The sequence below is a fragment of the Mercurialis annua genome, linkage group LG3 (assembly GCF_937616625.2).
Source record: "Mercurialis annua linkage group LG3, ddMerAnnu1.2, whole genome shotgun sequence".
Lineage (NCBI taxonomy): Eukaryota > Viridiplantae > Streptophyta > Magnoliopsida > Malpighiales > Euphorbiaceae > Mercurialis > Mercurialis annua.
This window is the reverse complement of record NC_065572.1, coordinates 23,863,357-23,887,984: the sequence shown is the minus strand read 5'-3', so window position 1 is coordinate 23,887,984 and position 24,628 is coordinate 23,863,357.

Here is a 24,628-nt window from a genome sequence, read left to right as displayed (position 1 = left end):
ATTTGTTTCGTAACGTTTGTAAACGTTTGGCTTCAATCGCTAAAAAGGTGAAACGCCTTGATTTGTTTCGAAACATTTGGCTTAAATTGCTCAAAAGTTGAAACATTTTGATTTGTTTCTTAACCTTTGTAAACGTTTGGCTTAAATTGCTAAAAAGGTGAAATGTTTGGATTTGTTTCATAACCTTTGTAAACGTTTTGCTTAAATCGCTGAAAAGGGAAAACGTTTTGATTTGTTTCGTAACGTTTGTAAACTTTTGGCTTAAATCGCTAAAAACGTGAAATGTTTGGATTTGTTTCGTAACGTTTGTAAACGTTTGGCTTCAATCGCTAAAAAGGGGAAACGTTTGGATTTGCTTCGTAACGTTTATAAACGTTTGGCTTCAATCGCGAAAAAGATGATACGTTTGGCTTAAATCGCTAAAAAGGGTAAACGTTTAAATTTGTTTCATAACGTTTGTATACGTTTGGCATAAATCTCTAAAAATGTTTGTAAAAGTTTGGCTTTATTGCTTAAAAGGTGAAACGTTTGGATTCGTTTCATAACCTTTGTAAACGTTTGGCTTAAATCGCTAAAAAGGTGAAACGTTTGGATTTGTTTCATAACGTTTGCCTTAAACTGCTAAAAAGGTAAAACATTTGGATTTGTTTCTTAACCTTTGTATACGTTTGGCTTAAATTTTTAAAAAGGTGAAACATTTGGATTTGTTTTTTAACCTTTGTATACGTTTGGCTTAAATTGTTAAAAAGGGGAAACGTTTGGATTTGTTTCATAACCTTTGTAAACGTTTGGCTTAAATCGCTAAAAAGGTGAAATGTTTGCAAACGTTAAGTAACGTTTGTAAACTTTTGGCTTAAATCGCTAAAAAGGTGAAATGTTTGGATTTGTTTTGTAACGTTTGTAAACGTTTGGCTTAAATTGCTAAAAAGGTGAAACATTTTGATTTGTTTCTTAACCTTTAACGTTTGGCTTAAATTGCTAAAAAGGTGAAACGTTTGGATTTGATTCATAACCTTTGTAAATGTTTGGCTTAAATCGTTAGAAAGGTGAAATGTTTGGATTTGTTTCATAACGTACGTAAACCTTTGGCTTAAATCGCTAAAAATGTGAAATGTTTGGATTTATTTCATAACGTTTGTAAACGTTTGGCTTCAATCGCTAAAAAGGTGAAACGCTTGGATTTGTTTCGAAACGTTTGTAAACATTTGGCTTAAATTGCTAAAAAGGTGAAACATTTTGATTTGTTTCTTAACCTTTCTAAACCTTTGGCTTTAATTGCTAAAAAGTTGAAACGTTTGGATTTGTTTCATAACCTTTGTAAACGTTTGGCTTAAATCGCTAAAAAGGTGAAATGTTTGGATTTGTTTTGTAACGTTTGTAAACTTTTAGCTTAAATCGCTAAAAACGTGAAATATTTGGGTTTGTTTCGTATCATTTGTAAACGTTTGGCTTCAATCGCTAAAAAGGTGAAATGCTTGGATTTGTTTCGTAACGTTTGTAAACGTTTGACTTAAATTGCAAAAATGGGGAAATATTTTGATTTGTTTCTTAACCTTTGTAAACGTTTGGCTTAAATTGCTAAAAAGGTGAAACGTTTGGATTTGTTTCGTAACGTTTGTAAACGTTTGGTTTAAATCGCTAAAAAGGTGAAACAGCTGCATTTGTTTTGTAACGTTTAAAAACATTTGTCTTAAATTGCTAAAAAGATGAAATGCTTTGATTTGTTTCATAGCATTATAAACGTTTTGCTTATATCACCAAAAAGGTGAAACGTTTGTTTTTGTTCCGTAACGCTTGTAAACGTTTGACTTAAATCACTAAAAAGGTGAAACATTTAGTTTAATTTCCAAAGGTTTGGCTTCAATCGCTAAAATGGAAAAGAGTTTGGATTTGTTTGGTAACATTTGTAAACGTTTGGCTTAAATCGCTAAAAAGGAGTGACGTTTGGATTTGTTTTGTATTGTTTGTGCGTTTGGCTTAAATTGCTCAAAAGGTGAAACGTTTGGATTTGTTTCGTAACGTTTTAAACGTATGGCTTAAATTGCTAAAATGGGGAAACATTTGGATTTGCTTCATAAGGTTTGTAAACTTTTGGCTTAAATCGTTAAAAACGGGAAATATTTGGATTTGTTTCGTAACATTTGTAAACGTTTGGCTTCAATCGCTTAAAAGGTGAAACGCTTGGACTTGTTTCGAAACGTTTGTAAACATTTGGCTTAAATTGCTCAAAAGGTGAAAGATTTTGATTTGTTTCTTACCCTTTGTAAACGTTTGGCTTAATTTGCTAAAAAGGTGAAACGTTTTGATTTGTTTAATAACCTTTGTAATCGGTTGGCTTAAATCGCTGAAAAGGTGAAATGTTTGGATTTGTTTCGTAACGTTTGTAATCTTTTGGCTTAAATCGCTAAAAACGTGAAATGTTTGGATTTGTTTCCTAACGTTTGTAAACGTTTGGCTTCAATCGCTAAAAAGGTGAAACGTTTGGATTTGCTTCGTAACATTTATAAACGTTTGGCTTCAATCGCGAAAAAGGTGAAACGTTTGGCTTCAATCGCTAAAAAAAGGGGAACCGTTTAAATTTGTTTTCGTAACGTTTGTAAACTTTTGGTATAAATCGCTAAAAAGGTTTGTAAACGTTTGGCTTTAATTGCTAAAAAGGTGAAACGTTTGGATTCGTTTCATAACCTTTGTAAACGTTTGCCGTAAATTGCTAAAAAGGTAAAACGTTTGGATTTGATTCGTAACGTTTGTAAACGTTTGGCTTAAATATCTAAAAAGGTAAAACCCTTGGATTTGTTTCATAACATTTGTAAACGTTTGGCTTAAACTGCTAGAAAGGTGAAACATTTGGATTTGTTTCTTAACCTTTGTATACGTTTGGCTTAAATTGCTAAAAAGGTGAAACGTTTGGATTTGTTTCACAACCTTTGTAAACGTTTAGCTTAAATCGCTAAAAAGGTGAAATGTTTGCAAACGTTAAGTAAGGTTTGTAAATTTTTGGCTTAAATCGCTAAAAAGGTGAAATGTTTGGATTTGTTTCGTAACGTTTGTAAACGTTTGGCTTACATTGCTAAAAAGGTGAAACATTTTGATTTGTTTCTTAACCTTTGTAAACGTTTGGCTTAAATTGATAAAAAGGTGAAACGTTTGGATTTGTTTCATAACCTTTGTAAACGTTTGGCTTAACTCGTTAAAAAGGTGAAATGTTTGGATTTGTTTCGTAACGTTCGTAAACTTTTGGCTTAAATCGCTAAAAAGGTGAAATGTTTGGATTTCTTTCTTAACCTTTGTAAACGTTTGGCTTAAATCGCTAAAAAGGTGAAACGTTTGGATTTGTTTCGTAACGTTTGTAAATGTTTGGCTTAAATCGCTAAAAAGGTGAAACGGTTGGATTTGTTTTGTAACGTTGAAAAACGTTTGGCTTAAATTGCTAAAATGGTGAAATGCTTTGATTTGTTTCATAACGTTTTAAACGTTTGGCTTAAATCACTAAAAAGGTGAAACGTTTGTTTTTGTTCCGTAACGTTTGCAAACGTTTGACTTAAATCACTATAAAGGGGAAACGTTTGGTTTAATTTCCAAAGGTTTGGCTTCAATCGCTGAAATGGAAAAAAGTTTGGATTTGTTTGGTAACGTTTGAAAACGTTAAGCTTAAATCGCTGAAAAGGTGTAACGTTTGGATTTGTTTCGTAACGTTTGTAAACGTTTGGCTTAAATTGCTCAAAAGGTTAAACGTTTGGATTTGTTTCATAACGTTTTAAACGTATGACTTAAATTGCTAAAATGGGGAAACGTTTTGATTTGTTTCTTAAGATTTGTAAACTTTTGGCTTAAATCGCTAAAAACGTGAAATATTTGGATTTGTTTCGTAACGTTTGTAAACTTTTCGCTTAAATCGCTAAAAAGGTGAAACGCTTGGATTTGTTTCGAAACGTTTGTAAACATTTGGCTTAAATTGCTCAAAAGGGGAAACATTTTGATTTGTTTCTTAACCTTTGTAAATGTTTGGCTTAAATTGCTAAAAAGGTGAAACGTTTGGATTTGTTTCATAACCTTTGTAAATGTTTGGCTTAAATCGCATAAAAGGTGAAATGCTTGGATTTGTTTCGTAACGTTTGTAAACGTTTGGCTTAAATTCCTAAAAACGTGAAATGTTTGGATTTGTTTAGTAACGTTTGTAAACGTTTGGCTTCAATCGCTAAAAAGGGGAAACGTTTGGATTTGCTTCGTAGCGTTTGTAAACGTTTGGCTTCAATCGCTAAAAAAGGGGAAACGTTTAAATTTGTTTTCGCAACGTTTGTAAACGTTTGGCATAAATCACTAAAAAGGTTTGTAAACATTTGGCTTTAATTGCTAAAAAGGTAAAACGTTTGGATTCGTTTCATAACCTTTGTAAACGTTTGGCGTAAATCACTAAAAAGGTGAAACGTTTGGAGTTGTTTCGTAACATTTGTAAACGTTTGGCTTAATGTGCTAAAAAGGTGAAACGCTTGGATTTGTTTCGTAACGTTTGTAAACGTTTGGCTTAAACTGCTAAAAAGGTGAAAAATTTAGATTTGTTTCTTAACCTTTGTATACGTTTGGCTTAAATTGCTAAAAAGATGAAACGTTTGGATTTGTTTCATATCCTTTGAAAAGGTTTGGCTTAAGTTGCTAAAAAGGTGAAATGTTTGCAAATGTTAAGTAACGTTTGTAAACTTTTGGTTTAAATAGCTAAAAAGGTGAAACATTTTGATTTGTTTCTTAACCTTTGTAAACGTTTGGCTTAAATTGCTAAAAAGGTGAAACTTTTGAATTGTTTCGTAACATTTGTAAACGTTTGGCTTCAATCGCTAAAAAGGTTAAACGCTTGGATTTTTTTCGAAACGTTTGTAAATATTTGGCTTAATTTGCTAAAAAGGTGAAACATTTTGATTTGTTTCTTAACCTTTATAAACGTTTGGCTTTAATTGCTAAAAAGGTGAAATGCTTGGATTTGTTTCATAACCTTTGTAAACGTTTGGCTTAAATCGCTAAAAAAGTGAAATGTTTGGATTTGTTTCGTAACGTTCCTAAACTTTTGGCTTAAATCGCTAAAAATGTGAAATGTTTGGATTTGTTTCGTAGAGTTTGTAAACGTTTAGCTTCAATCGCTAAAAAGGTGAAACGCTTGGATTTATTTCAAAACGTTTGTAAACATTTGGCTTAATTGTCTAAAAAGGTGAAACATTTTGATTTGTTTCTTAACCTTTATAAACGTTTGGGTTTAATTGCTAAAAAGTTGAAACGTTTGGATTTGTTGCATAACCTTTGTAAACGTTTGGCTTAAATCGCTCAAAAGGTGAAATGTTTGGATTTGTTTCGTAACGTTTGTAAACTTTTGGCTTAAATCGCTAAAAACGTGCAATGTTTGCATTTGTTTCGTATCGTTCGTAAACGTTTGGCTTCAATCTCTAAAAAGGTGAAATGCTTGGATTTGTTTCGTAACGTTTGTAAACGTTTGGCTTGAATAGCTAAAAAGGTGAAACATTTTGATTTGTTTCTTAACCTTTGTAAACGTTTGGCTTAAATCGTGAAACATTTCTTTTTGTTCCGTAACGTTTGTAAACGTTTGACTTAAATCACTATAAAGGGGAAACGTTTGGTTTAATTTCCAAAGGTTTGGCTTCAATCGCTAAAATGGAAAAACGTTTGGATTTGTTTGGTAACATTTGTAAACGTTTGGCTTAAATCGCTAAAAAGGTGTAACGTTTGGATTTGTTTCGTAACGTTTGTAAACGTTTGGCTTAAATTGCTCAAAAGGTGAAACATTTGGATTTGTTTCATAACGTTTTAAACGTGTGACTTAAATTGCTAAAATGGGGAAACGTTTGGATTTGTTTCGTAAGGTTTGTAAACTTTTGGCTTAAATCTCGAAAAACGTGAAATGTTTGGATTTGTTTCGTAACGTTTATAAACGTTTGGCTTCAATCGCTAAAAAGGTGAAACGCTTGGATTTGTTTCGAAACGTTTGTAAACAATTGGCTTAAATTGCTCAAAAGGTGAAACATTTTGACTTGTTTCTTAACCTTTGTAAATGCTTGGCTTGAATTGCTAAAAAGGTGAAACGTTTGGATTTGTTTCATAACCTTTGTAAACGTTTGGCTTAAATTGCTGAAAAGGTGAAATGTTTGGATTTGTTTCGTAACGTTTGTAAACTTTTGGCTTAAATCGCTGAAAACGTGAAATGTTTGGATTTCTTTCGTAACGTTTGTAAACGTTTGGCTTCAATCGCTAAAAAGGGGAAACGTTTGGATTTGCTTCGTAACGTTTGTAAACGTTTGGCTTCAATCGCGAAAAAGGTGAAACGTTTGGCTTCAATCGCTAAAAAAGGGGAAACGTTTAAATTTGTTTTCGTAACTTTTGTAAACGTTTGGCATAAATCACTAAAAAGGTTTGTAAACGTTTGGCTTTAATTGCTAAAAAGGTAACACGTTTGGATTCGTTTCATACCCTTTGTAAACGTTTGGCGTAAATCACTAAAAAGGTGAAACGTTTGTATTTGTTTCGTAAACGTTTGGCTTAAAGTGCTAAAAAGGTGAAACGCTTGGATTTGTTTCGTAACGTTTGTATACGTTTGGCATAAATTGCTAAAAAGGCGAAACGTTTGGATTTGTTTCATAACCTTTGTAAACGTTTGGCTGAAATCGCTAAAAGGGTGAAATGTTTGCAAACGTTAAGTAACGTTTGTAAACTTTTGGTTTAAATTCACTAAAAAGGTGAAATGTTTGGATTTGTTTCGTAACGTTTGCAAATGTTTGGCTTAAATTGCTAAAAAGGTGAAACGTTTGGATTTGTTTCGTAACCTTTGTAAACATTTGGCTTAAATCGTTAAAAAGGTGAAATGTTTGGATTTGTTTCGTAACGTTCATTAATTTGTGGCTTAAATTGCTAAAAATGTGAAATGTTTGGATTTGTTTCGTAACATTTCTAAACGTTTGGCTTCAATCGCTCAAAAGGGGAAACGCTTGGATTTGTTTCGAAACGTTTGTAAATATTTGGCTTAATTCGCTAAAAAGGTGAAACATTTTGATTTGTTTCTTAACCTTTATAAACGTTTGGCTTTGATTGCTTAAAAGTTGACACGTTTGGATTTGTTTCATAACCTTTGTAAACGTTAGGCTTAAATCGCTAAAAAGGTGAAATGTTTGGATTTATTTCGTAACGTTTGTAAACTTTTGGCTTAAATCGCTAAAAACCTGAAATGTTTGGATTTGTTTCGTATCGTTTGTAAACGTTTGGCTTCAATCTCTAAAAAGGTGAACTGCTTGGATTTGTTTCGTAACGTTTGTAAACGTTTGGCTTAAATTGATAAAAAGGTGAAACATTTTGATTTGTTTCTTAACCTTTGTAAACGTTTGGCTTAAATTGCTAAAAAGGTGAAACCTTTGGATTTGTTTCATAACCTTTGTAAACATTTGGCTTATATCGTTAAAAAGGTGAAATGTTTGGATTTGTTTCGTAACGTTCATTAACTTGTGGCTTAAATTGCAAAAAATGTGAAATGTTTGGATTTGTTTCGTAACGTTTGTAAACTTTTGGCTTAAATCGCTAAAAACGTGAAATGTTTGGATTTGTTTCGTATCGTTTGTAAACGTTTGGCTTCAATTCTAAAAAGGTAAAATGCTTGGATTTGTTTCATAACGTTTGTAAACGTTTGGCTTAAATTGATAAAAAGGTGAAACATTTTGATTTCTTTCTTAACCTTTGTAAACGTTTGGCTTAAATCGCTAAAAAGGTGAAACGTTTGGATTTGTTTCGTAACGTTTGTAAATGTTTGGCTTAAATCGCTAAAAAGGTGAAACGGTTGGATTTGTTTTGTAACGTTGAAAAACGTTTGGCTTAAATTGCTAAAATGGTGAAATGCTTTGATTTGTTTCATAACGTTTTAAACGTTTGGCTTAAATCACTAAAAAGGTGAAACGTTTGTTTTTATTCCGTAACGTTTGCAAACGTTTGACTTAAATCACTATAAAGGGGAAACGTTTGGTTTAATTTCCAAAGGTTTGGCTTCAATCGCTGAAATGGAAAAAAGTTTGGATTTGTTTGGTAACGTTTGAAAACGTTAAGCTTAAATCGCTGAAAAGGTGTAACGTTTGGATTTGTTTCGTAACGTTTGTAAACGTTTGGCTTAAATTGCTCAAAAGGTGAAACGTTTGGATTTGTTTCATAACGTTTTAAACGTATGACTTAAATTGCTAAAATGGGGAAACGTTTTGATTTGTTTCTTAAGATTTGTAAACTTTTGGCTTAAATCGCTAAAAACGTGAAATATTTGGATTTGTTTCGTAACGTTTGTAAACTTTTCGCTTAAATCGCTAAAAAGGTGAAACGCTTGGATTTGTTTCGAAACGTTTGTAAACATTTGGCTTAAATTGCTCAAAAGGGGAAACATTTTGATTTGTTTCTTAACCTTTGTAAATGTTTGGCTTAAATTGCTAAAAAGGTGAAACGTTTGGATTTGTTTCATAACCTTTGTAAATGTTTGGCTTAAATCGCAGAAAAGGTGAAATGCTTGGATTTGTTTCGTAACGTTTGTAAACGTTTGGCTTAAATTCCTAAAAACGTGAAATGTTTGGATTTGTTTAGTAACGTTTGTAAACGTTTGGCTTCAATCGCTAAAAAGGGGAAACGTTTGGATTTGCTTCGTAGCGTTTGTAAACGTTTGGCTTCAATCGCTAAAAAAGGGGAAACGTTTAAATTTGTTTTCGCAACGTTTGTAAACGTTTGGCATAAATCACTAAAAAGGTTTGTAAACATTTGGCTTCAATTGCTAAAAAGGTAAAACGTTTGGATTCGTTTCATAACCTTTGTAAACGTTTGGCGTAAATCACTAAAAAGGTGAAACGTTTGGATTTGTTTCGTAACATTTGTAAACGTTTGGCTTAAAGTGCTAAAAAGGTGAAACGCTTGGATTTGTTTCGTAACGTTTGTAAACGTTTGGCTTAAACTGCTAAAAAGGTGAAAAATTTAGATTTGTTTCTTAACCTTTGTATACGTTTGGCTTAAATTGCTAAAAAGATGAAACGTTTGGATTTGTTTCATATCCTTTGAAAAGGTTTGGCTTAAGTTGCTAAAAAGATGAAATGTTTGCAAATGTTAAGTAACGTTTGTAAACTTTTGGTTTAAATAGCTAAAAAGGTGAAACATTTTGATTTGTTTCTTAACCTTTGTAAACGTTTGGCTTAAATTGCTAAAAAGGTGAAACTTTTGAATTGTTTCGTAACATTTGTAAACGTTTGGCTTCAATCGCTAAAAAGGTTAAACGCTTGGATTTTTTTCGAAACGTTTGTAAATATTTGGCTTAATTTGCTAAAAAGGTGAAACATTTTGATTTGTTTCTTAACCTTTATAAACGTTTGGCTTTAATTGCTAAAAAGGTGAAATGCTTGGATTTGTTTCATAACCTTTGTAAACGTTTGGCTTAAATCGCTAAAAAAAGTGAAATGTTTGGATTTGTTTCGTAACGTTCCTAAACTTTTGGCTTAAATCGCTAAAAATGTGAAATGTTTGGATTTGTTTCGTAGAGTTTGTAAACGTTTAGCTTCAATCGCTAAAAAGGTGAAACGCTTGGATTTGTTTCAAAACGTTTGTAAACATTTGGCTTAATTGTCTAAAAAGGTGAAACATTTTGATTTGTTTCTTAACCTTTATAAACGTTTGGCTTTAATTGCTAAAAAGTTGAAACGTTTGGATTTGTTGCATAACCTTTGTAAACGTTTGGCTTAAATCGCTCAAAAGGTGAAATGTTTGGATTTGTTTCGTAACGTTTGTAAACTTTTGGCTTAAATCGCTAAAAACGTGAAATGTTTGCATTTGTTTCGTATTGTTCGTAAACGTTTGGCTTCAATCTCTAAAAAGGTGAAATGCTTGGATTTGTTTCGTAACGTTTGTAAACGTTTGGCTTGAATAGCTAAAAAGGTGAAACATTTTGATTTGTTTCTTAACCTTTGTAAACGTTTGGCTTAAATCGTGAAACGTTTCTTTTTGTTCCGTAACGTTTGTAAACGTTTGACTTAAATCACTATAAAGGGGAAACGTTTGGTTTAATTTCCAAAGGTTTGGCTTCAATCGCTAAAATGGAAAAACGTTTGGATTTGTTTGGTAACATTTGTAAACGTTTGGCTTAAATCGCTAAAAAGGTGTAACGTTTGGATTTGTTTCGTAACGTTTGTAAACGTTTGGCTTAAATTGCTCAAAAGGTGAAACGTTTGGATTAGTTTCATAACGTTTTAAACGTGTGACTTAAATTGCTAAAATGGGGAAACGTTTGGATTTGTTTCGTAAGGTTTGTAAACTTTTGGCTTAAATCTCTAAAAACGTGAAATGTTTGGATTTGTTTCGTAACGTTTATAAACGTTTGGCTTCAATCGCTAAAAAGGTGAAACGCTTGGATTTGTTTCGAAACGTTTGTAAACAATTGGCTTAAATTGCTCAAAAGGTGAAACATTTTGACTTGTTTCTTAACCTTTGTAAATGCTTGGCTTGAATTGCTAAAAAGGTGAAACGTTTGGATTTGTTTCATAACCTTTGTAAACGTTTGGCTTAAATTGCTGAAAAGGTGAAATGTTTGGATTTGTTTCGTAACGTTTGTAAACTTTTGGCTTAAATCGCTGAAAACGTGAAATGTTTGGATTTCTTTCGTAACGTTTGTAAACGTTTGGCTTCAATCGCTAAAAAGGGGAAACGTTTGGATTTGCTTCGTAACGTTTGTAAACGTTTGGCTTCAATCGCGAAAAAGGTGAAACGTTTGGCTTCAATCGCTAAAAAAGGGGAAACGTTTAAATTTGTTTTCGTAACTTTTGTAAACGTTTGGCATAAATCACTAAAAAGGTTTGTAAACGTTTGGCTTTAATTGCTAAAAAGGTAACACGTTTGGATTCGTTTCATAACCTTTGTAAACGTTTGGCATAAATCACTAAAAAGGTGAAACATTTGTATTTGTTTCGTAAACATTTGGCTTAAAGTGCTAAAAAGGTGAAACGCTTGGATTTGTTTCGTAACGTTTGTATACGTTTGGCATAAATTGCTAAAAAGGCGAAACGTTTGGATTTGTTTCATAACATTTGTAAACGTTTGGCTGAAATCGCTAAAAGGGTGAAATGTTTGCAAACATTAAGTAACGTTTGTAAACTTTTGGTTTAAATTCGCTAAAAAGGTGAAATGTTTGGATTTGTTTCGTAACGTTTGCAAATGTTTGGCTTAAATTGCTAAAAAGGTGAAACGTTTGGATTTGTTTCGTAACCTTTGTAAACATTTGGCTTAAATCGTTAAAAAGGTGAAATGTTTGGATTTGTTTCGTAACGTTCATTAATTTGTGGCTTAAATTGCTAAAAATGTGAAATGTTTGGATTTGTTTCGTAACATTTCTAAACGTTTGGCTTCAATCGCTCAAAAGGGGAAACGCTTGGATTTGTTTCGAAACGTTTGTAAATATTTGGCTTAATTCGCTAAAAAGGTGAAACATTTTGTTTTGTTTCTTAACCTTTATAAACGTTTGGCTTTGATTGCTTAAAAGTTGACACGTTTGGATTTGTTTCATAACCTTTGTAAACGTTAGGCTTAAATCGCTAAAAAGGTGAAATGTTTGGATTTATTTCGTAACGTTTGTAAACTTTTGGCTTAAATCGCTAAAAACCTGAAATGTTTGGATTTGTTTCGTATCGTTTGTAAACGTTTGGCTTCAATCTCTAAAAAGGTGAACTGCTTGGATTTGTTTCGTAACGTTTGTAAACGTTTGGCTTAAATTGATAAAAAGGTGAAACATTTTGATTTGTTTCTTAACCTTTGTAAACGTTTGGCTTAAATTGCTAAAAAGGTGAAACCTTTGGATTTGTTTCATAACCTTTGTAAACATTTGGCTTATATCGTTAAAAAGGTGAAATGTTTGGATTTGTTTCGTAACGTTCATTAACTTGTGGCTTAAATTGCTAAAAATGTGAAATGTTTGGATTTGTTTCGTAACATTTGTAAACGTTTAGCTTCAATCGCTAAAAAGGGGAAATGCTTGGATTTGTTTCGAAACGTTTGTAAATATTTGGGTTAATGTGATAAAAAGGTGAAACATTTTGATTTGTTTCTTAAACTTTATAAACGTTTGGCTTTAATTTCTAAAAAGTTAAAACGTTTAGATTTGTTTCATAACCTCTGTAAACGTCTTGCTTAAATCGCTAAAAAGGTGAAATGTTTGGATTTGTTTCGTAACGTTTGTAAACTTTTGGCTTAAATCGCTAAAAACGTGAAATGTTTGGATTTGTTTCGTATCGTTTGTAAACGTTTGGCTTCAATTCTAAAAAGGTAAAATGCTTGGATTTGTTTCATAACGTTTGTAAACGTTTGGCTTAAATTGATAAAAAGGTGAAACATTTTGATTTCTTTCTTAACCTTTGTAAACGTTTGGCTTAAATTGCTAAAAAGGTGAAACGTTTGGATTTGTTTCGTAACGTTTGTAAATGTTTGGCTTAATTCGCTAAAAAGGTGAAACAGTTGGATTTGTTTTGTAACGTTGAAAAACGTTTGGCTTAAATTGCTAAAATGGTGAAATGCTTTGATTTGTTTCATAACGTTTTAAACGTTTGGCTTAAATCACTAAAAAGGTGAAACATTTGTTTTTGTTCTGTAACGTTTGTAAACGTTTGACTTAAATCACTATAAAGGGGAAACGTTTGGTTTAATTTCCAAAGGTTTGGCTTCAATCGCTCAAATGGAAAAAAGTTTGGATTTGTTTGGTAACGTTTGTAAACGTTTGGCATAAGTCACTGAAAAGGTGTAACGTTTGGATTTGTTTCGTAACGTTTGTAAACGTTTGGCTTAAATTGCTCAAAAGGTGAAACGTTTGGATTTGTTTCATAACGTTTTAAACGTATGACTTAAATTTCTAAAATGGGGAAACGTTTGGATTTGTTTCGTAAGGTTTGTAAACTTTTGGCTTAAATCGCTAAAAACGTGAAATGTTTGGATTTGTTTCGTAACGTTTATAAACTTTTGTCTTCAATCGCTAAAAAGGTGAAACGCTTGGATTTGTTTCGAAACGTTTGTAAACATTTGGCTTAAATTGCTCAAAAGGTGAAACATTTTGATTTGTTTCTTAACCTTTGTAAATGTTTGGCTTAAATTGCTAAAAAGGTGAAACGTTTGGATTTGTTTCATAACCTTTGTAAATGTTTGGCTTAAATCGCTGAAAAGGTCAAATGTTTGGATTTGTTTCGTAACGTTTGTAAACTTTTGGCTTAAATAGCTAAAAACGTGAAATGTTTAGATTTGTTTAGTAACGTTTGTAAACGTTTGGCTTCAATCGCTAAAAAGGTGAAACGTTTGGATTTGCTTCGTAACGTTTGTAAATGTTTGGCTTCAATCGCGAAAAAGGTGAAACGTTTGGCATCAATCGCTAAAAAAGGGGAAACGTTTAAATTTGTTTTGGTAACGTTTGTAAATGTTTGGCATAAATCACTAAAAAGGTTTGTAAACGTTTGGCTTTAATTGCTAAAAAGGTAAAACGTTTGGATTCGTTTCATAACCTTTGTAAACGTTTGGCGTAAATCACTAAAAAGGTGAAACGTTTGGATTTGTTTCGTAACATTTGTAAACGTTTAGCTTAAAGTGCTAAAAAGGTGAAAAGCTTGGATTTGTTTCGTAACGTTTGTAAACGTTTGCCTTAAACTGATAAAAAGGTGAAACATTTAGATTTGTTTCTTAACCTTTGTATACGTTTGGCTTAAATTGCTAAAAAGGTGAAACGTTTGGATTTGTTTCATAACCTTTGTAAACGTTTGGCTTAAATCGCTAAAAAGGTGAAATGTTTATAAATGTTAAGTAACGTTTGTAAACTTTTGGTTTAAATAGCCAAAAAGGTGAAATGTTTGGATTTGTTTCGTAACGTTTGTAAATGTTTGGCTTAAATTGCTAAAAAGGTGAAACATTTTGATTTGTTTCTTAACCTTTGTAAACGTTTGGCTTAAATTGCTAAAAAGGTGAAACTTTTGGATTTGTTTCATAACCTTTGTAAACATTTGGCTTAAATCGTTAAAAAGGTGAAATGTTTGGATTTGTTTCGTAACGTTCATTAACTTGTGGCTTAAATTGCTAAAAATATGAAATGTTTTGATTTGTTTCGTAACATTTGTAAACGTTTGGCTTCAATCGCTAAAAAGCTGAAGCGCTTGGATTTTTTTCGAAACGTTTGTAAATATTTGGCTTAATTTGCTAAAAAGGTGAAACATTTTGATTTGTTTCTTAACCTTTATAAACGTTTGGCTTTAATTGCTAAAAAGGTGAAATGCTTGGATTTGTTTCATAACCTTTGTAAACGTTTGGCTTAAATCACTAAAAAGGTGAAATGTTTGGATTTGTTTCGTAACGTTTGTAAACGTTTTGCTTAAATCGCTAAAAACGTGAAATGTTTGGATTTGTTTCGTATCGTTTGTAAACGTTTGGCTTCAATCTCTAAAAAGGTGAAATGCTTGGATTTTTTCGTAACGTTTGTAAACGTTTGGCTTAAATTGATAAAAAGGTGAAACATTTTGATTTGTTTCTTAACCTTTGTAAACGTTTGGCTTAAATGGCTAAAAACGTGAAACGTTTGGATTTGTTTCATAACCTTTGTGAACATTTGGCATAAATCATTAAAAAGGTGAAATGTTTGTATTTGTTTCGTAACGTTCATTAACTTGTGGCTTAAATTGCTAAAAAAGTGAAATGTTTGGATTTGTTTCGTAACATTTGTAAACGTTTGGCTTCAATCGCTAAAAAGGGGAAGCGCTTGGATTTGTTTCGAAACGTTTGTAAATATTTGGCTTAATTTGCTAAAAAGGTGAAACATTTTGATTTGTTTCTTAACCTTTATAAACGTTTGGCTTTAATTGCTAAAAAATTGAAACGTTTGGATTTGTTTCATAACCTTTGTAAACGTTTGGCTTAAATCGCTAAAAAGGTGAAATGTTTGGATTTGTTTCGTAACGTTTGTAAACTTTTGGCTTAAATCGCTAAAAATGTGAAATGTTTGGATTTGTTTCGTATCGTTTGTAAACGTTTGGCTTCAATCTCTAAAAAGGTGAAATGCTTGGATTTGTTTCGTAACATTTGTAAACGTTTGGCTTAAATTGATAAAAAGGTGAAACATTTTGATTTGTTTCTTAACCTTTGTAAACGTTTGGCTTAAATTGCTAAAAAGGTGAAACGTTTGGATTTGTTTCGTAACGTTTGTAAATGTTTGGCTTAAATTGCTAAAAAGGTGAAACGGTTGGATTTGTTTTGTAACGTTTAAAAACGTTTGGCTTAAATTGCTAAAAAGGTGAAATGTTTTGATTTTTTTCATAACGTTTTAAACGTTTGGCTTAAATCACTAAAAAGGTGAAACGTTTGTTTTTGTTCCGTAACGTTTGTAAACGTTTGACTTAAATCACTATAAAGGGGAAACGTTTGGTTTAATTTCCAAAGGTTTGGCTTCAATCGCTAAAATGGAAAAAAGTTTGGATTTGTTTGGTAACGTTTGTAAACGTTTGGCTTAAATCGCTAAAACGGTATAACGTTTGGATTTGTTTCGTAACGTTTGTAAACGTTTGGCTTAAATTGCTCAAAAGGTGAAATGTTTGGATTTGTTTCATAACGTTTTAAACGTATGGCTTAAATTGCTAATATGGGGAACGTTTGGATTTGTTTCGTAATGTTTGTAAACTTTTGGCTTAAATCGCTAAAAACGTGAAATGTTTGGATTTGTTTCGTAATGTTTATAAACGTTTGGCTTCAATCGCTAAAAAGGTGAAACGCTTGGATTTGTTTCGAAACGTTTGTAAACATTTGCCTTAAATTGATCAAAAGGTGAAACGCTTGGATTTGCATTCGTCTCCTCTTATATATAGTTACTTCTGCACGTTTCTTATTTTTCCTAAACCTAATATTTCTTTCACAATAAATCAAACTCAGCCGCCACACTCTCCCTTATTAATACTGAAACCTCATCAACCATTCATCATACCAAACTGGTAAGTATTCACGCATTACTCTTTTCATTGTTCATATTCGATACCGTCTCGCCGTATATAACTTGGATTGTCTCGTGTTACTAGCGTGTTACTGAAGTTATTCGTTTCTCGCACCCTCATTCATCGACTTCATAAATCCCTGCGCATTGGTTTCGTTTTTGTTACGTAAATCTTATCCTTTTTAGTGCCGCTATGGTTTGTCGATTTTCTTGTTCTATGTTTCCATTCCTTCCAATTGTTGCTTCCATTCTCTTTAATTCATGTTGCCATGTTATTGTTCTTGAGGGTTGATTAGTGTAATAGTTCCTTTGCTTTGTGCCGTCACGAACACGACTGTCGCTGGTCTTGAGTTTGGTTGTCGTGACAGTATTTTTTGGATGCTTCATTGTTTCCTCTATAATTAAGGTTGTATGGTTTGATTTGTTAATGTAGTTAGGTTATGGCTTGAGGTGTTATTGTTAGTTTATAAATGATAGGAGAATTTTATTAGCTACTGTAACTTGAAATTGTTAGGCAGGTTGGTGTTTCATGGCAACAACATGACTTGTTGTTTAAATTGTTAGAGATGGTTAAAGGGCTATAATGGTTGTCATCTTTGTTTCGCTTTAACCTGATAATCCCTTAAGTTGTTTTATCTAATGTTATGGTTTATATTATAACTTTTGAATTTGGTTCATAAACTATTTAAGTGTAAACGATAAATATTTTATAACTTAGATTAATATAATTACTCGGGCAATTATATTTAAATTTAAATTGAAATGTCAATTTGGCTAATTTACAATTTAACCCCTAAAGTTTCTAAAAGTTTATTCAAGTTAAGTTTTGCCTATATGATAACTTTTTGGATTTTGTTTATCCTTTAATTTAGTAAATTGGAAAACGAATAATTAATTTTGATTTCGAAAAAAAATCAAATTGGCTAAAGTACAGTTTAGTACCTGAATTTTTATAAACTTAAAATGGTTAAGTTTTGGGTTGTAACTTAGATTACTTAAATTGCAAGATATTAAATTTTATTTTAAAATGGATAATTATTTTATTAAGTTATTTTAATTTATAAACTCGGGTTTATAAATTTAATAAAGTTTTGCTTTGGGTTAGACTGTGGTCGCCCAACAAGTGGGAAGAAGCTTGGTAGTTTTAAATAACTCGACTGACTCACTGATATGGATTTTAACTTGGGTTAATTTAAATTATTTTACGAATCTATTTAAATATGCTTATTTGATTTGTACTCTATAACTGGGGTTATATTTAGAATGCATTTAATATAAGTGTTTATTAAATGTGACTTGATATTGTGTTGTGCTAGTTCTATGTGTTGTCTAGTACTCTTTAGAGTTAGGGTCTGATTTTAATTATGATTTTAATATTTTATTTAGACCCATCGACTGTTCGTACTTCAGAGGCGAACCAGAGTTAGGTGCTTGTCAGAATCACGTGGATTTAGCAAGCAGTGAGTTTATATCTCTATTTACCTCTTTATTAAGCAAATATTATATTTTGTATATGTATATGTATAAACAGCTTTTGAAATATTTTCGGCATTGTGGATTTGATTTTGAACGTGCTACTCGATTTGCATCATCGGGACTGCGCGCGCACCGGTAATGATTATGGTATTGAGGTAGATTTGAGATACGTCTCACCTTAGTGAGGGCACCGGTGGAAGATACGTCTCCTGGGCTCACTATTTATTAAGTGATAGTCGGGGATCGGTTATTGAGATACGTCTCACGGACACGACAATGGATTCAGAATTGTGGTTTAGGGTTTCATTGATAATCCATAATGAAAATGTTTATTTAAACGTTTTTTAAAGGTTTTTAACTTAATAAATGTAAATGGTTATATAAACTCTACTCAGTAAATCTGACCCCGTTGTTTTTCCAAATTTTCCTGGTTTGTGATTTGAGCATTTGTCGATCTCCGTTTCTTCATTCCCGGAGGTTCTTTATTTATTTTCAGAATAAAAGAGTCGAACTGTTTTAAACTCTTAGACCGCAGTAGTAGTATTGGATTATTTATGTTTTAGTCTTATACTTATTGTTTTAGACTATTGTTTGTTGATATAGTTCAACTATGATTTTATCAGCTTTGGCATGATTACAGTAACTTTGGTATTATTTATTGATTTTCCATGTTGTTGGAGTTTAATTTGAAATTAAGTATACTTTGAATATATGTTGCTTAAATGTACTGCTAGACTAGGTTGGAGTCTCGGTTGCCCCCGAGCATGTGGTTTTCTGCAGGTATATTGATTTAAATGTTATAAATTGGTTATCCGCAAGGTTAGCTATGGGTTTTGGTACAACCATACCCATACCCTAACGTCGGTTACGATTCATGAAAATGGGTCGTGACAACTACGAAAAAATCCAAATATTTCACCTTTTTAGTGATTTAAGCCAAACGTTTACAAACGTTACGAAACTAATCCAAACATTTAAAACGTTACGAAACCCTTTTTACCAATTTAAGCCAAACGTTTACAAACGCTAGGAAACAAATCCAAACGTTTCACCTTTTTAGCGATTTAAAACAAACGTTACTAAACAAATCCAAATGTTTTGCCTTTTTAGCAATATAAGCCAAACGTTTACAAACGTTACGAAACAAAACCAAACGTTTCCCCTTTCTAGCGATTTAAGCCAAACATTTACAAACATTACAAAACTAATCCAAACGTTTCGCCTTTTTATCGATTTAAGCCAAACGTTTACAAACGTTACGAAATAAATCCAAACGTTTCACCTTTTTAGCAATTTAAGCCAAAAGTTTACAAATGTTACGAAACAAATCCAAGGTTTTCACCTTTTTAGCGATTTAAGCCAAACCTTTAAAAACGTTACGAAAAAATCCAAACGTTTCACCTTTTTAGCTATTTAAGCCAAATGTTTACAAACGTTACGAAACAAATCCAAAACGTTTCCCCTTTTTAGCAATTTAAGCCAAACATTTAAAAACGTTGTGAAACGAAACAGGACGTTTCACCTTTTTTGCGATTTAAGTCAAACGTTTACAAACATTACGAAACAAAACCAAACGTTTAAAACGTTACGAAACAAATCCAAGCGTTTCACTCATTTAGCAATTTAAGCCAAATGTTTATAAACTTTGCGAAACAAATCCAAACGTTTCATCTTTTTAGCGATTTAAGAAAAACGTTTACAAACGTTACGAAACAAATCCAAACGTTTCTTCTTTTTAGCTATTTATGCCAAACGTTTACAAACGTTACGAAACAAATCCAAACGTTACGAAACAAAACCAAACGTTTACAAACGCTGCGAAACAAATCCAAGCGTTTCACATTTTTAGCAATTTAAGCCAAACGTTTACAAACGTTACAAAACAAATCCAAGCGTTTCACATATTTAGCAATTTAAACAAAACATTGGCAAATGTTACGAAACAAAACCAAACGTTTCACCTTTTTAGCGATTTAAGCCAAATATTTACAAACTTTACTAATCAAATCCAAACGTTTTCCAATTTTAACAATTTAAGCCAAACGATTAAAACGTTACGAAACAAATCGAAACTGTTCACATTTTTAGTGATTTAAGGCAAACGTTTACAAACGTTACGAAACAAATCTAAACGTTTCACATTTTTTGCGATTGAAGCCAAACGTTAACAAACAAATGTTACGAAATAAATCCAAATGTTTCCCATATTTAGCAATTTAAGCCAAACGTTTACAAACATTACGAAACAAAACCAAGCGTTTCATCTTTTTAGAAATTTATGCCAAACGTTACGAAAAAAATCCAAATGTTTCAACCTTTTAGCAATTTAAGCTAAACGTTATGAAACAAAAACAAACGTTTAAAACATTACTGTCCCGACACAATTTCATGGATCGCGACCGGCGCTAGGGTATGGGTATGGTTGTAACAAAACCCGTAGCATGCCTTGCGGAAAACAACCAATCAAATTAACCTGCAGAAAATCCAATGCTCGGGGGCAGCCGAGACTCCAACTTAAACATAACAGTTTAAATATCAGTACTTCCATTAAATAAAATAACCAGAGTTAAACAATAATAATGCCAAAGCATAAAATCAAGTCATTCAGACAAATCCGACAAACAGACTAGAATAATATAGACTTCTAGTTTACTACTGCGGTCTAAGAATAAAAGTAGTTTGACAATTTATTAAAAGAAAATAAACCTCCTAGGAATAAAGATTCGGAGATTAGCAGACTCGCTCAAAATAATAAACCTAAAAAATAGGGAAACAACGGGGGTTAGATATACTGAGATGAGTTCATAATACTATTTACGTTTATTTAGTTTAAAACCCTTTAAACAAATCCTTTTATACTAATATATATAAGATTATGGAATAACAGTATTGAAATGATCACAGCGTAAGTATGACATAGCATAATGAAAAACTAAAAGTGGACGGGAACAAATCCTCGTCATATACCAGCGTACGCAAAATATTAGTTTGCCGATCCCAGAGTACTTACCGGTGCACACAGTCTTGATACAAGCCTATCGAGTAGCTCGTTTCACTCCAGATCCATAATCGCTTAAAACAATTTGAAAACTTTATAATACTAAAATAAATTGCGGTAATTAATAAAGCGGTAAATAGCACTAAAACTCACAGCTTGCTAATCCACGTGAAAACCTTGCAAGCGACAAAACCTTAATTGACTCCGAAGCACACATAGTCGACGAGTCTAAGAACAGAGTAAAACCAATATTAAAATCAACCTCTAACTCTAGAGAGTACTAGACACCACATAGGACTAGCACAAAATAAATAAGACATATAAGAGTCACGAAAACACAATTCTCAAATAATTTATAATGCTGTAAAACAATTCAAGTCTATTGAGTTCACACTTAAAATCCAATCTGAAAATATTACTCAAATAATATTTAAATAGTAATTAAAACCAATTCCTCAAAATAGTGGGTTAGCCGATTTTCAAAAAAACTATCAAGCTAAACCCACATGTCGGACTACCCAAATCTAACCCGACCCAACCATTAATCCATAATTATAATCCATAGTTCTAATTATAATTTGATAAAATATTAATCAAATATTCAAATGGAACTCAATATCTTGAAACCCAAGTAATTGAAAAATGCGGACAAAATACTTCGCTAAAATAACTAAATAAACAATTAAAAGCTAAATTATAAATTTAGCCAATTTGGCACGGTAAGCCCAAATCTCAAAATAATAATTATCACTCGAAAATTTATAAATTATAGACTAATAATAAATATCCACTTTTCCATTTACAATGATAATAATAATTAATTTAATTATAAATGAATCAAATATTATTTTTAGATTTAAAAAATAATATAATCAAATTGTCAAACTTTCAATTTAAAATGAAAATTCTCAAATTAAAATTAAAATCAGTAATCAATAGGTAATATTTAACTTAAGGAATCAATTGGTTTAAAAGAAAAAGAATAAGTGACCACATTTGCCCTTTAGTCACCACTTTCTGTTATAAACAAATAAGTCAAATTAAACCATTATTTTGAAACAATTATTTCCAAGGTGGAAATACCCATAACAACTTGACTTTTCCTTTAAACTAAGCCCAGCCCGCCAACACATAAACAATACCATCTTCAACAAATTTAAACAAAAGAGAATGCAGAGCCAACACCGAACACAGGTTTCAAAACGATAACAATTTCATAACTAAAATTTGAATTCCACTTACGATGAGACAATCTCAACCGAAAGCATAAACAATTAACAACCCAAAACAGAAACTAATATCATTTATGTAACAAATCATGGCCAAAGTAAAAAAGAATTCGGCATAATAATACAAAATAGTTATAGTTAATAATAATTAAAGACGGTGAGACAACACTGACGATAGCTAAGTGATTTACGTACCGATTAGCAAAAACGGAGATGAGAATCGTAGAGGCGCGTGTCTATTACAAGTAGGACGAAACGGATCCAAATATAACGCTAAAACGAAAGAGAACGATTCAATATACGGAGGTGTCGATTATAAGCAAACTAAAATTATTAAGAACAAAGACTTACCAATAACACCAAAATTTTGAAGGATGAATGACACAAGGAATTTCAGAGATTTTGGAGTAAGAAGGACGGCTAGGGTTTGATGAACGTATGAGGAAATATTAGGGTAGAACAACGGATTTAATCCAACAAAATAAGGGAAAAAAAGGTATTGCAGAGTAAGGATACAGCTACTAAATTGATGAAACTAATATAAGGCTTAATGAATTTGGCCTTGTGCCATTTAATACGTGAAATCTTAATAAAGAAATTGCATGGGTTTTCATGCATGGGCTTAGCCTATTTTCTTTTTATTTTTGAATAAACATTATGCATGGGCCAAAATTTAATAATACAAACCGAACATGAATCGAACTATGACTGAATCAATGAACGATTCAAATAATATTAAGTAAAAATATATTACCTAAACTCGACGTAATGCAAAATTAAAAATTAAAAATTAAAAAAAATAAAAAATACGGGATAATACATTCTCCCCAACTTATTAAAAATTTGTCCTCGAATTTATAACAAAACCAAAGTCAAATAAAAACAATTACAGCACGCCTAAAATCACACGTAATTCAAAATACGGAGTAACGCATCCTTAACGAAACGAAATAGAACAATTACGCATAACAATTTCCGATTCCACAAATCACCTTACGATCAGGAGACAATTCAACGGAAACGAAATAAAAACTGCTTAGTTCAACCTAAGCAAAAACATCACCGCAATCACAATAAACTTTTACCCAAGTGTAATCCAACCATAATGACGACTTAGGAGAGTCAAAGCAAAACGAACATAATTTAACCGAAAATACGCTAAAGATAAATGGGGTGTTACATCCTCCTTAACCTAAATAAATACGACCCTGAATTTAAAACTGATATGAAAACTCGAAAGATCACCACACGTAAACGAGAAAAATTCTAAGCTCAACAATTTGGTACCTCAAACGACTTCTCAAACATCATGTACGAACGGATTAGAAATTATTTATAACTGGGAAATAACCAACACGTTAAACGAGGAGAAAAAAATTCAACAAAATAAACTCAACTCTCAAAGACTATCAAAACCAACACTACAAGTGTAAAGTTAAACCAAGAATTCAAACTTACTAACCCAAACATCAATGTTACAAACTGAAAACCTACAAACACTCTCCACTGAAAAAAATCTTGCATTCTTTAACGGCTAAACCCTATATCTCTTATAGTGGTCACAACACTACATACCTCATATGAGAAAACTTAACAGCAAATCTAAATGTCACCCTGATTAAATGTGCTCTCACAAATAACGGCTGAAAACTAAACACCTTTTAAATCGTTACGGTTCGACCAATCTAAAGAATACATAATTCAAACTTCTAATAACAAAATTTTTCATCCTCCAATTTTTAATTACTAACACCTCGAATCTTACCGAAGATCATGTAGATCAAATACAAAAATATTACAGAAAATGCTTTTTGCAACCACAAAATATATAATAATACCATCCGCTTTTAATTTGAAATTACTAACGTCATCAGTTTGATTTCACTTTTAACCAAAAATAATTAACTCGTTGAAAAATTCTTCTAGTTTCGTAAACGCATCCACATAATAAAACAGTCTCAATTTGAAATTATAACGAAATCTTACTTTCACAAAAAAAATTCACGATTTTATAAAATCGTCCAGTTATAGAATCTTTAAAATCCACTTTTAGTCAAAACTGACAAAATTTCACCTCTTTCTCAACAAAATAAAGTTTTGCAAATAAGAATCCCTTCGTTTACGAAATATTCCCATACTGGTACCAATACTTATTAAACAAAATCTAATTGTAAAAGCAAAATTCCTTTTAAGTCTTTTAGTTTAAATGAACACGCAGAGCATAACCAATTTTCTTAAAACAAAAATCCTCAGATTATATACTCTAAGCTGACACAATTCTTTAATCTGAACTCAATATTTTTCCCGCACTTACCACAACTAAACCTCGAGTGCAACCTTATAACCATAGCTCTTATTTATCAAATACGGATACTCCATCAATATAAAACAAAACCTTACATTGTAATTTCTCTTAAATCACCACCGTCATCACATAGTATTTGTCTAGTTTCCAACCAAATAAAAATTTCAAAACCGTTGGAATTTTAATAACCTTTTAAACACCGTTTTCACAATATAACTCGCGAGTTTATAACAAAACATTTTTCTTAAAAAGTCTTACTGATAAAATTTATTTTTATATAATTGTGCGCCAGGGTGATGACATCTCTCATCCTAATAGTTGCATTCAACCCTTATCATCTAAAGTCGTGATAAATGTACTAAATGCATGTATCAATTACTTATTTCTCTTTTAATTAGTGATCATACTCAATGTTCAATGCAATTTCCCATTCGTGGCATTTCAAATGTATGTTCATGACATATCTAGGCACAATTACGTGATAAAAACATTTCAATTACTTTAACAAGTTAATGTTTGACATCAATTTTCCTTCAAAATATTTTCTAGACATTACACTCTGTGAGACGTGCATTCGTCCATCTTGACATATTTGCCCATCTCCATTATCCTAGTCCACCAAA